The sequence below is a fragment of the Tursiops truncatus genome, chromosome 3, assembly GCF_011762595.2.
Source record: "Tursiops truncatus isolate mTurTru1 chromosome 3, mTurTru1.mat.Y, whole genome shotgun sequence".
Taxonomy (NCBI): Eukaryota; Metazoa; Chordata; class Mammalia; order Artiodactyla; family Delphinidae; genus Tursiops; species Tursiops truncatus.
Window position 1 is genome coordinate 138,254,423 of NC_047036.1, and position 13,029 is coordinate 138,267,451.

General features: G+C 36.1%; 1 long non-coding RNA gene across 1 annotated transcript in view; it reads right to left on the reverse strand.

The window, feature by feature from the left end:
* LOC141278354 (uncharacterized) overlaps nucleotides 1-13,029 on the reverse strand; it is a 411,822-nt gene that overhangs the window by 387,458 nt on the left and 11,335 nt on the right. The window contains exon 2 of the long non-coding RNA XR_012330939.1: nucleotides 6,428-6,550. This is a non-coding gene — a long non-coding RNA (uncharacterized lncRNA). The remainder of the gene's footprint in view (nucleotides 1-6,427; nucleotides 6,551-13,029) is intronic.

Consider the following 13,029-nt stretch of genomic DNA (forward strand, 5'->3'; position numbering starts at 1 on the left):
AATGAAGACAGACTAAGAGAACTCTGGGACAACATTAAATGCAACAACATTCGCAATATACGGGGTTCCAGAAGGGGAACAGAGAGAGAAAGGACCTGACAAAATATTTGAAGAGATTATAGTTGAAAACTTCCCTAACATGGGAAAGGAAATAGCCACCCAAGTCCAGGAAATGCAGAGAGTCCCATACAGGATAAACCCAAGGAGAAACATGCCAATACACATAATAATCAAACTGGCAAAACTTAAAGACAAAGAAAAATTATTGAAAGCAGCAAGGGAAAAATGACAACATACAAGGGAACTCCCATAAGGTTAACAGCTGATTTCTCAGCAGAAGCTCTACAAGCCAGAAGGGAGTGGCATGATATACTTAAAGTGATGAAAGGGAAGAGCCTACAACCAAGATTACTCTACCTGGCAAGGATCTCATTCAGATTCGATGGAGATATCAAAAGCTTTACAGACAAGCAAAAGTTAAGAGAATTCAGCACCACCAAACCAGCTTTACAACAAGTGCTAAAGGAACTTCTCTAAGTGGGAAACACAAGAGAAGAAAAGGACCTACAAAAAAACCCCAAAATAATTAAGAAAATGGTCATAGGAACATACATAACAATAATTACCTTAAACGTGAATGGATTAAATGCTCCAACCAAAAGACACAGGATTGCTGAATGGATACAAAAACAAGACCCATCTATATGCTGTCTAACAGAGACCCAATCAGACCTAGGGACACATACAGACTGAAAATGAGGGGATGGAAAAAGATATTCCATGCAAATGGAAATCAAAAGAAAGCTGGAGCAGCTATACTCATATCAGATAAAAGAGACATTAAAATAAAGAATGTTACAAGAGACAAGGAAGGACACTACATAATGATCAAGGCATCAATCCAAGAAAAACATATAACAATTATAAATATATACACACCCAACATAGGAGCACCTCAATACATAAGGCAACTGCTAACAGCTATAAAAGGGGAAATCAACAGTAACACAATAACAGTGGGGGACTTTAACACCTCACTTACACCAATGGACAGATCATCCAAAATGAAAATAAATAAGGAAACAGACGCTTTAAATGACACAATAGACCAGATAGATTTAATTCGTATTTATAGGACATTCCATCCAAAAACAGCAGATTACACTTTCTTCTCAAGTGCAAACAGAACATTCTCCAGGATTGATCACATCTTTGGTCACAAATCAAGCCACAGTACAGTTAAGAAAATTGAAATCACCGACCACAATGCTATGAGATTAGAAATTAATTACAGGGAAAAAAAACGTAAAAAACACAAACACATGAAGGCTAAACAATACGTTACTAAATAACCAAGAGATCACTGAAGAAATCAAAGAGTAAATCAAAAAATACCTAGAGACAAATGACAATGAAAACACGATGATCCAAAACCTATGGGATGCAGCAAAAGCAGTTCTAAGAGGGAAGTTTATAGCTATACAAGCCTACCTCAAGAAACAAGAAAAATCTCAAGTAAACAATATAACGTTACCCCTAAAGGAGCTAGAGAAAGAAGAACAAACAAAACCCAAAGTTAGCAGAAGGAAAGAAATCATAAAGATCAGAGCAGAAATAAATGAAGCAGAAACAAAGAAAACAATATCAAAGATCAATAAAGTAAAAGCTGGTTCTTTGAGAAGATAAACCATATTGATAAACCATTAGCCAGACTCATCAAGAAGAAGAGGGAGAGGACTCATATCAACAAAATTAGAAACGAAACAGGAAAAGTTACAACAGACACCGCAGAAATAAAAGCGTCGTAAGAGACTACTCCAAGCAACTCTATGCCAATAAAATGGACAACCTGGAAGAAATGGGCAAATTCTTAGAAAGGTATATCCTTCCAAGATTGAACCAGGAAGAAATAGAAAATATGAACAGACCAATCATAAGTAATGAAATTGAAACTCTGATTAAAAATCTTCCAACAAACAAAAGTCCAGTACCAAATGGCTTCACAAGTGAATTCTATCAAACATTTAGAGAAGAGCTAACACCCATTCTTCTCAAACTCTTTCAAAAAACTGCAGAGGAAGAAACACTCCCAAACTCATTCTATAAGGCCACCATCACCCTGATACCAAAACCAGACAAGGATACTACAAAAAAAGAAAATTACAGACCAATATCACTGATGAATACAGATGCAAAAATCCTCTACAAAATACTAGCAAGAGAATGCAACAACACATTAAAACCATCATACACCATGATCAAGTGGGATTTAGCCCAGGGATGCAAGGATTCTTCAGTATATGCAAATCAATCAATGTGATAAACCATATTAACAAACTGAAGAATAAAAACCATATGATCATCTCAACAGATGCAGGAAAAGCTTTTGACAAAATTCAGCACCCATTTATGATAAAAACTCTCCAGAAAGTGGGCACAGAGCAAACCTACCTCAACATAATAAAGGCCATATACGACAAACCCACAGCAAACATCATTCTCAATGGTGAAAAACTGAAAGCATTTCCTCTAAGATCAGGAAAAACACAAGGATGTCCACTCTCACCACTATTATTCAACATAGTTTTGGAAGTCCTGGCCACAGCAATCAGAGAAGAAAAAGAAATACAAATTGGAAAAGAAGAAGTAAAACTGTCACTGTTTGCAGATGACATGATACTACACATAGAAAATCCTAAAGATGCCACCGGAAAACTACTAGAGCTAATCAATGAATTTGGTAAAGCTGCAGGATGCAAAATTAATGCACAGAAATCTCTGGCATTCCTATACACTAATGATGAAAAATCTGAAAGAGAAATTAAGGAAACACTCCCATTTACCCCTACAACAAAAAGAATAAAATACCTAAGAATATACCTACCTGTGGCGACAAAAGACCTGTATGCAGAAAACTATAAGACATTGATGAAAGAAATTAAAGATGATACCAACCGATGGAGAGATATACCATGTTCTTGGATTGGAAGAATCAATATTGTGAAAATGACTATACTACCCAAACCAATCTACAGATTCAATGCAATCCCTATCAAATTACCAATGGCCTTTTTTACGGAACGAGAACAAAAAATCTTAAAATTTGTATGGAGACACAAAAGACCCCAAATAGCCAAAGCAGTCTTGAGGGAAAAAAACAGAGGTGTAGGAATCAGACTCCCTGACTTCAGACTATACTACAAAGCTACAATAATCAAGACAATATGGTACTGGCACAAAAACAGAAACATGGATCACTGGATCAGGATAGAAATCCCAGAGATAAACCCATGCACCTATGGTCAACTAATCTATGACAAAGGAGGCAAGGATATACAATGGAGAAAAGACAGTCTCTTCAATAGGTGGTATTGGGAAAACTGGACAGCTACATGTAAAAGAATGAAATTAGAACACTCCCTAACAGTGTACACAAAAATAAACTCAAAATGGATTAGAGACCTAAATGTAAGACCAGACACTATAAACTCTTAGAGGAAAACATAGGAAGAACACTCTTTGACATAAATCACAGCAGGATCTTTTTTGATCCACCTCTTAGAGTAATATAAATAAAAACAAAAATAAACAAATGGGACCTAATCAAACTTCAAAGCTTTTGCACAGCAAAGGAAACCATAAAAAAGACAAAAAGACACCCTCAGAATGGGAGAAAATATTTGCAAATGAATCCACGGACAACTGATTAATCTCCAAAATATATAAACAGCTCATGCAGCTCAATATTGAAAAAACAAACAACTCAATCCAAAAATGGGCAGAAGACCTAAATAGACATTTCTCCAAGGAAGTCATACAGATGGCCATGAAGCACATGAAAAGCTGCTCAACATCACTAATTATTAGAGAAATGCAAATCAAAACTACAATGAGATATCACTTCACACCAGTTAGAATGGGCATCATCAGAAAATCTACAAACAACAAATGCTGGAGAGGGTGTGGAGAAAAGGGAACCCTCTTGCACTGTTGGTGGGAATGTAAACTGATACAGCCATATGGAGAACAGTATGGAGGTTCCTTAAAAAACTAAAAATAGAATTACGATATGATCCAGCAATCTCACTACTGGGCATATACCCAGAGGAAACCATAAAGTAAAAAGACACATGCACCCCAATGTTCGTTGCAGCACTATTTACAATAGCCAGGTCATGGAAGCAACCTAAATGCCCATCGACAGACGAACGGATAAAGAAGATGTGGTACATATATACAATGGAATATTTCTCAGCCATAAAAAGGAACAAAATTGGGTCATTTGTAGAGATGTGGATGGATCTAGAGACTGTCATACAGAGTGAAGTAAGTCAGAAAGAGAAAAACAAATATCGTGTATTAGCGCATATATGTAGAACCTAGAAAAATGGTACCGATGAACCGGTTTGCCGGGCAGAAATTGAGACAAAGACGTAGAGAACAAACGTATGGACACCAAGGAGGGAAAGCGGTAGGGGGTGTGGGTGGTGGTGTGATGAACTGGGTGATTGGGATGGACATGTATACACTGATGTGTATAAAATTGATGACTAATAAGAACCTGCTGTATAAAAAAAAAAGTATGCATCAGCTTTAGGAGATTTTAAAATTTCCCCCGTATAGGACATTATAATCAAGAACATAGCTGGTACCACCATTTTCAAGTACCTAATTTTCCAGTTTTGCCTGCTCAGAATCCATTCCCGCTGCTACTGGTAATAGAATGTGTTTTATTTGAGAATCATCTCCCCCACCCTCAGTTCATGTAACTTAATTTATCTGACAGTACCTCTTGTTCAAGGAGATAGTATGTGACCAAGGCTTGTAAATCAGAGCATAAATGATCCCCTAGTTCAGGTACAGAAACAATCCAACTCAGACTAATGAAGTTCAATTCCAAAACATTTGTTGCCATAAAGAAGAGAGACTCTAAATTAGACCTAGAGCTTGGAGAGTGATTTGCCTGAGTGTGAAGCCAACACAAAAGGAAGCTAAAAGACAGAGAGAGAAATGGCTCTTGATATCACATGAGCCCCTCGATCCAGCTACTACTGTACTACCTGGAGTTTTTCAGTGACTAGAGGCAATAAAGCCTCTTATTTTGCTTAATTGAGTTTGGTTTCAGTTTTAGTCACTTTTATTTGTGTTCCAATGTATGCAATTAAGAAAATGTGGCAAGTAAAACTATACTTGATGACCATGCTTTTTTGGCAGGATCTGAAATTCACATACTACATGTCAATCAACATCTGGAAAAGGCCCATTGCTATTGATAAGACTGATTTCCTTCTGGCTTGCCGTAAATGGTCCATCTCTTGTTTCTCTTTCATTCATTCATTGAGGAAATATTTGAAGTCCACTATGTGGTAGGTTCTTACACTATCATGGGTAATAGAAGTCTGTGAACAACACCATAAAGTCCTGACCCTCACACAGTTTTATGTCTAGTGAGGTAGGCAGACCATGCTTCATGATAAATAAGACTAGACAGCAAAGGCTGGTGTGGGTGTATAGGAGCACATAGGAGAGCACATAACTCAAATTCAGGGGCTCAGCAAAGGTTCCAAGACGAGGTACCACATAAGACCAAAGGATGTGTACAAGTTGTCACCAACTGTATGCATGAGACAATCTTACTGAAAGAGAAAATACGAAAGGAGCAGCAGGTTTGAGGGGCTCGGGAAGCAGGGAAGTAAAATTTTAGAGAAAGATATCCGAGAGTAAATACTAGGGATTTGGCTCTGGAGTCCTAGAGATGAAGATTTGTGAATCATCTGCATAATCTTGGAGTTTGAGGCCATGAGAGTAAAGGAGTTTCCTAGAAAGTGTAGAGACTGGGGAAAAGCAGGCTTCATGCAGACTACAGGGAAAGACTAACATGGCCAAAGGGCCCTAACAGGGTCAAAGGAAACAAAGCATTATCCACAGCAGGAGATAGAAGAACAGCAAGTCGAGTGTCACAGGAGCCAAGAGAATGTGTTTCAAGGAGGAAGTAGTTGTTCTTAACAGTGACAAACAGTGTAGAGAAGTCAAATAAGGCCTGAAAAGTGGTCACTGCATTTAACATTTGGAGAATGGTTCATATCTTGGTTTTTGAGATCATTTTCAATGGAGTGGTAAGCACAGAAGACAAATTACCATGTGTTAAATGTTTGGTGAATAAGAGGTATTAGATTGGGAAAATTACATATGAATATGAATATGTATTTGTTTAAGTTGACAGATATGTGAGCACCTTTAAATTTTTCTTTTAGGAAGAAGTTGGCAGAAAGAGAGGTTTCAGACCTAAGAGAGAAAAAAATTGCTAATAGATAATTAGGCACAAAGGACACGAGATGGAGATATACAGAAACTAGCTTACCTTTCTCCTTGTATTGAAAAATACAAAGCATGGCATTGCCACGAGCAATAGTAAATCTTCACATACCTAAATATTATATAGCTCAGCTCAGGTAATCATCCCTTCCTTGTCTTCTTTGTCTTCAAAATTCCTGAAGGATTCTGGAATCGGATGTTGGCACATTATGCACTGGATCGTTTTACCTCTTCTCTTAAAAGAACAGAAAATAAAGACAATCTAGGTAAGCAGACATGCCACTTTCTCATCATACTTTCATAATTTATGCACAGACACATCTTTTTATAGAAAAAGAAGTAGGGAAGAGTTCCAAATTGCATGATTTTTTTGACTTTATAAATTACTATGAAAATACATACACACACCACACAAAAACCTTCTCTCTTTCTGTTTTTACCTACTCTGTCTTTCCAACTATCATCCATCTTTCTTCACCCACTTATTTTCTGTTTCCGATGAGAAAATTCAACTCTGTAATTCCTCCATATTTTATGTGTATCTTGTGTTTCTTCACTAACTCTCTATTCAGTATATTCAAAATAAATATGTGGAAATATTTCTTCAGTGGACAATCAGGAATGAAACCTTCAACAGATCCTTAAAAATATATCTGAGGAACTTACTCTATTAACAATACAAATAGGCAGATGTCCTCTGTAAATACAAGTATTTGACTGATTTTAGAAATATACTTTACTCTCTAGGGAAAAATATTTGGATTCTGAATTAAAGCATTCAAGCACAGATAAATTCAGCAGATAATTAATTAGCTCTTTATACAACTATCTCATAGTCCAATCCACAAATAAATTATACAGTATACAATGTACAATTAATTTGTGAAAAGTTCATTAATTCCATTGCTGTCTTAACCAATGCTCAAAAAGAATACTGAAGATATTGCTACTACATGGCTTAAAGCCATAAGTATCTTCCACATTCAATCCAAAGGACATTTCATGACAGATGGAATAAAAATGACATGGACTTACAGCCATCCGAAAATGACCTTAGAGTTTGGTAAATTTATAAGCTATTCCCACTTAAATAACTTTTTAAAAGTATCACAGACATTTTCACTTTCTTCATATATCTTTCTTTGGGCAGATGGAAGAGAGCCAAACAATCACTAACAATCCATCAACCATATACTGGAATTCATGCTTTAACAAACTGACTAAATAATGGCTCACATTCAGGAAAATGGACTTTTTAAATGGCCTAATAATAGTCCTCATCTATATTTTAAAGGTATTTCTTCTGAAGGCTTTAAACACTGTATAATTAGTTTGATAGGTAATGCAGTATATCATGCTTTCGCTCTAGGGCAAACAAAACAAACACACCAACTAGTCTAGGAACAAGAACTCCCAAGAAGAGTGAGAGAGAAAGAGACTGGGACATTTCCTAGAAACAAAATGAATCTGGCATATTCCAGCCTCAGGCAGCCAAGGAAGCCACAAAGAAAATCAGAAAACTTAGGACAGATACAGAAATCGTTGTATAATGACTACAATTCCACCTACTTTGAGGGGAATGTAAATTAAACCTCACAGGCTTCACAGACAAAAGTAAAATGCATTACAAAACTAGCCAACAGGGCTTCCCTGGTGGCGCAGTGGTTAAGAGTCCACCTGCCGATGCAGGGGACACGGGTTTGTGCCCCGGTCCAGGAAGATCCCACATGCCGCGGAGCGGCTAGGCCCGTGAGCCATGGCCGCTGAGCCTGCACTCCGCAACGGAAGAGGCCACAGCAGTGAGAGGCCCGTGTACCACAAAAAACAAAACAAAACAAAACAAAAAAACAAACTAGCCAACATTCTTTTCATGCTAATTCATGTTACTGGATTCTAGGAGGCACTATACACATGAAACTACCTGTCCACAGAAATAGAGAAATGAGACTCAGTATGGCAGGAAATGTGTTCCTTGAAAGGAAATTAGAACATATGGTAGTAGCCAACTCTACTAATTTGGAAACTGAAAGTTTCTTTTGATTTTGAGTTAATCTAACCCTCCACGTTCACAATCAGAGAAATATAGTGACAGGTCTTATTTTATCCCTCATGGCACATTAAGGCAGAGAAAACAAAGCACAATCCCATATTTTTAAAATAAGTTCTACATAAACTACATAAATTATTGTAATGATCTTCCACTTTGCTTTTGAATGTGGAGACTTGGCCTTACTGTAGCAAATTTTGGTTTAGTTTTACTCTAAGCAGCTGCCTCTTTTTAAATGACTCACCGAGCTTATCATATATCAGACAGTTGTTCAAAAACAGACTTGGCCTAGATTATCAAGAGTACAATTCAGTAGCCCATGTAGTAATTTTCCAGGAACTTAAAGTTAACATCAACTAAAGTAAAAAATCATCAGCATCAGGTCAGCCAGATTCACAGATGAGCAAAACAAAAAGATTATGTTTTTCACAAATAAAAGGTCACCTTTCAGAATGAAAATGCTTTGTGTGATCATGCAAAAGTAATCCATGTATTCACTTGTTTATCATTTTTTTTGTTTGTTGAAGCAAAGGGATTAAGAAACCAGTGATATTTTTCTTCATCATGGTTTATATTTATGTAGTGTATCTACATTTGGAAAGGGTAGTTGGGTAACTATGAGTAGAAAGCAACTCTGGCGAGGTAAAGTAAACTTACATAGGGAATTATAAAAAAGAAAAAAATATGAAGCACCAGACTTCATAAAGGGCAGGCACAAGAGAAGCTTGAGGAACTAGGGAGCAGAAACAATTGGATAATCACTTTAGGCCATCCTTCCATGAACTGCTCAGGATTCAATTTCTCAGGAGAAAAACCTGAGTTTGGGTTTCATGTCCATCTCTTGGCTGGTTGAGCATAGGTTACTTTGTTTAAAAGTCCCCCAAAGATTATACGTAATGAAGATATGCAGCAAGGGAGAGAATTTATAATTGGATATCTGGCCTGTAACTTACAGATATCCTTGGATAAATTTATTCTGTACTAAAATCATCCATAGTTTCTTTTCCTTGCAAATACGAAGACAGAATAATCGGCTTTCACACCAGTAAGCCTATGTTGTACTTGCCTATAATGTATCAGATAATACGTAATATAAATTGGGAATTGAAAATTAAATCAAATTAGGTTGTTCAACTCAAGTCACTACTAATAAAAATAGGAAAGGCAACTAAGTTTACAGTACAATAAGAGCTATGCTAGATGCACAGGGCTAATGGAATTTTTGATGAAGCAATTTGTGATATTCTACAGGAAAGAGAAAACAGATCTCTAGGCAGAGAAATGTTACGTGGGCGCCAGTGTGACAGTTCACCATTGGAAAGCAATGATAAGTGTTTGTGAGTTGACCGTAAACTCAAATTTAAGGTTGGCTACCTTCTTTTGTCATAATATTCCTGATGCACTAACTCCTCCCATTTGTCAGATTATTCCTCTACCCACTGCAGAAGAGATCATTTTACTGCTAAAACATGGAGAAAACAACCACGACGACAACAACAACAAAACAACTCTCTTGAACTTTACAGGACATTGAAGAACTCCCTATGGTATCATGGTACGTGTGTGTGTGTTTATGCGTGGTGTGTGTAGGGATATCTTTTCCCGTATATAAATACACCTTCAGAGATTTCTCTAAAATAATCCAGCTACACAATGCCTCTAAATGTTTGAAAAACAAAGTAGTTACAAACACATGAAATATTTGAAAATCTATTTCTGGACTACACCCTATGAGCAAATATTTAGATCCTTAAAGATGTTATATTTTAATATTTTTAGTGCAATAAAGGAACTCACAGTCTATTAAACTTCAAAACTTGCTTCTAATCCAGGGCATCCCCTGTGACTTTTTAAATAAATTTTAATGCATATTTGTGATTAAGAGTAATAAAGTAGCAGAGTTTATTTAAAACACAGTAAAAGGCTCATTAAACATTGGTAGATTGCTTGGGATTCTTCAGGGAGACTTCCTTCTCCTGAAATAGTGCTCTCCTTCTCTGCAGAGTTTCATGAACTTTATACACCTTGAGTGGGATTAGAATTCCTGCTGCTACAGTAGAAAGCTACTTTCAAAGTGTTTTTTTCATAAATGGCTAGTATCCCAATAGAATAAATTGAAAAGGTCACTGAGAAACCTTTGGAATCCCAGCAGAACAGGAAGGAGTGAGGCAACTGAATCCTAAGAAGAATTTGACCATGTTGGTCCACACTGTTTTTCATCCATTCTATCATGAAAATTAACACGGCAACAATATTTTCTTTTTCTCAGAGGCTCTTGCAACTCCTCTCCTCGGAAAAACACACATATTTTCCTCCTGATGAAGCCAGTTTGCTAATCAGCCAAGGTGCACTAAAAAGTCAAGTGCAATCAGGTATTAAGAGACAAGTGATTAGGGAAAGTATTTAAGAATCATAAGCAGAAATCATATTAAATGTAAATGCTTCTGTTTCTAAACTTAGAAAGTTTTGCTTTGTGACATTTAATTTCTGTTCTCACCTATATTACCCATCTGCTTTTCTACTTAACATTCTACATTCACTCCCAGTATCAGCCTCCCCTATTGGTTTATGTCACTATGAAGCTAGCTCCTCTCCAGCAAAGTAGGTCTTAAAGCAGTTCTAGTGAATCCTTGTGGGGTCTAAACAGATGAATTATTTAGCCACTAGTCAATATGCTTTACGTTCAGTTTCTTGATTATAAAATGGAAATATCACTTTTTAAAACATGAATCTTTAATATAGTCAAATCAAGATACATTTCATGGGAACCAACTTACGTTCCAATAACTTTTCAAGCTAACACATGGTAATAATGATTGAGACAGACATACTTAAGGACTATTCTGACACTGACCCATGGGAACTAAGTGTGGACCATGTTCATAGGCTTTAAAGATTCTTCCATACAAATAGCATGTGTTTAAGATAGGCATTCATCATACAGAGACTTCTTTCTACCTTGTCTCTGACAATGTAAAGTGTAGAGAAATATAATTCATCAACACTAGGAAAGTTTTAAGGATTGCAAGCTAAATGAAAACTGTTTTCCCCTAAAACAGTGTTTCTCAATAGTAGATGTTTAAACGTAAGTGACTGCTTTCAGAAATGTCCTCCTGGTACTTCTTGTGGGTATTTCTACATTCAGGTCAAAGGATTTGCATGCACCTCATTAACAACTGAGGAAACTTAATTTTCCCTTTAACCTATATGGGTGCTTTTGTGGTGTTTTTGTCTTTTTCAGTTCTTTCAGTATCTGTTAACATCATCTTAATAGCATAGTAGACATCTTTTCAGGAATTTTCAGCTGAAGGCTTTTAATTTAGTTACCTTTGGTTTAATTAATTTATGGCCAACATTTGCCACGTTCTAAATACTATTTGGCTTAGTTTAGTCGTACATATTAAAGACTGTTTGGCAAGGGCCTATAAGTGGTAATGGGAATCAGGGAAAGGCTACCTCTTTGGTATTTCATCTGGTATTGATTAGTGCTGCCAACCTTTGGGGAGAAACGGTCAAAATGAAGCCCTGTCAAAATTTATTAGTACTGTCTTTGTTCCTTCAAACACTTGAACAGTTGTGATAATATTTAAGGAAAATAAAGTTGAATTTCAGGTCTTGCCATTGCCATTAAAAACAAATTACACAGGAAGCTTGGTTTTACCTGGGTACAAACTTACTTGAATATTCAGTACCTGAGGCCTCTGACCACTGTCACTGTGCCAGACCAAAGAGCAGCTACATCTTAGTGGTCACTAAACTTGCACTGCTTACACAGTATAGTTTCATCTTTGCATATGGATGATTTTTTAAAATCCTTTTACATATTTAGTGGTCATGATCCAACGTGCCATAAGTCAATTTAACTTAGTTTAAATCAAATATGCAATGTTTACTTGAATTTTATTTCTATTAAAAGCAGATTTTGACCGTTTGTAGGATTTTCAGATTTTCAGTCATGTAAGATTTTCCTTCAGTCATCTTTAAAGCAGATGCATTTTAAGGGCTTAGTGTTAGGATCTGCATATTTGGGGCACTGAAAAGACAAATGACTTACAAATATGTTTTGCTTACGTTTTGTTCTAGGACTAGCACTGCTGTCAATGGAAAGTATTTTTAACTAGTCTGTTATTGAGAAATTAACCATATTTTTGCATTTCAGCCAAAATAAAGACCGTATCTAATATTCTGTAAGATACAGCTAATATGTAAATCTGAAATTCACGTGTTTCATATGATCTGAATTGTATTTTCCAACTTAAATTAAAAATGCAATATAGATTCAGAAAGGTCCATATTTTTCTAATGACTTCACTTTATATTATTTTGTTGAGTTGCATAAAGAAGCAAGGATTTGTATTAAAAGCTTCAGCAAGCTGTTAGTTGAGTTTATCATATTTGTACATGATTGCAGATTAGTCTGTTCCCATTTAAAGGAAAGATGGACACTATTTTAAAGTGATCTTTAACATGTTTTTATATAAACAAATTTGAAATACAGTTTACTTTGGTTGTTTTTACATATCAAGTCCCATAAGTCTTGTATTTGTTTCTCATAAGTATAACCCTGGACCATGACTTAATGTTATCTTTGCTTTGTCTTTTGGGTGGCCTAACCTACATTAACATGAAGACTGAACATTTTTAAACTTTTTTTCCCAAAAATCATA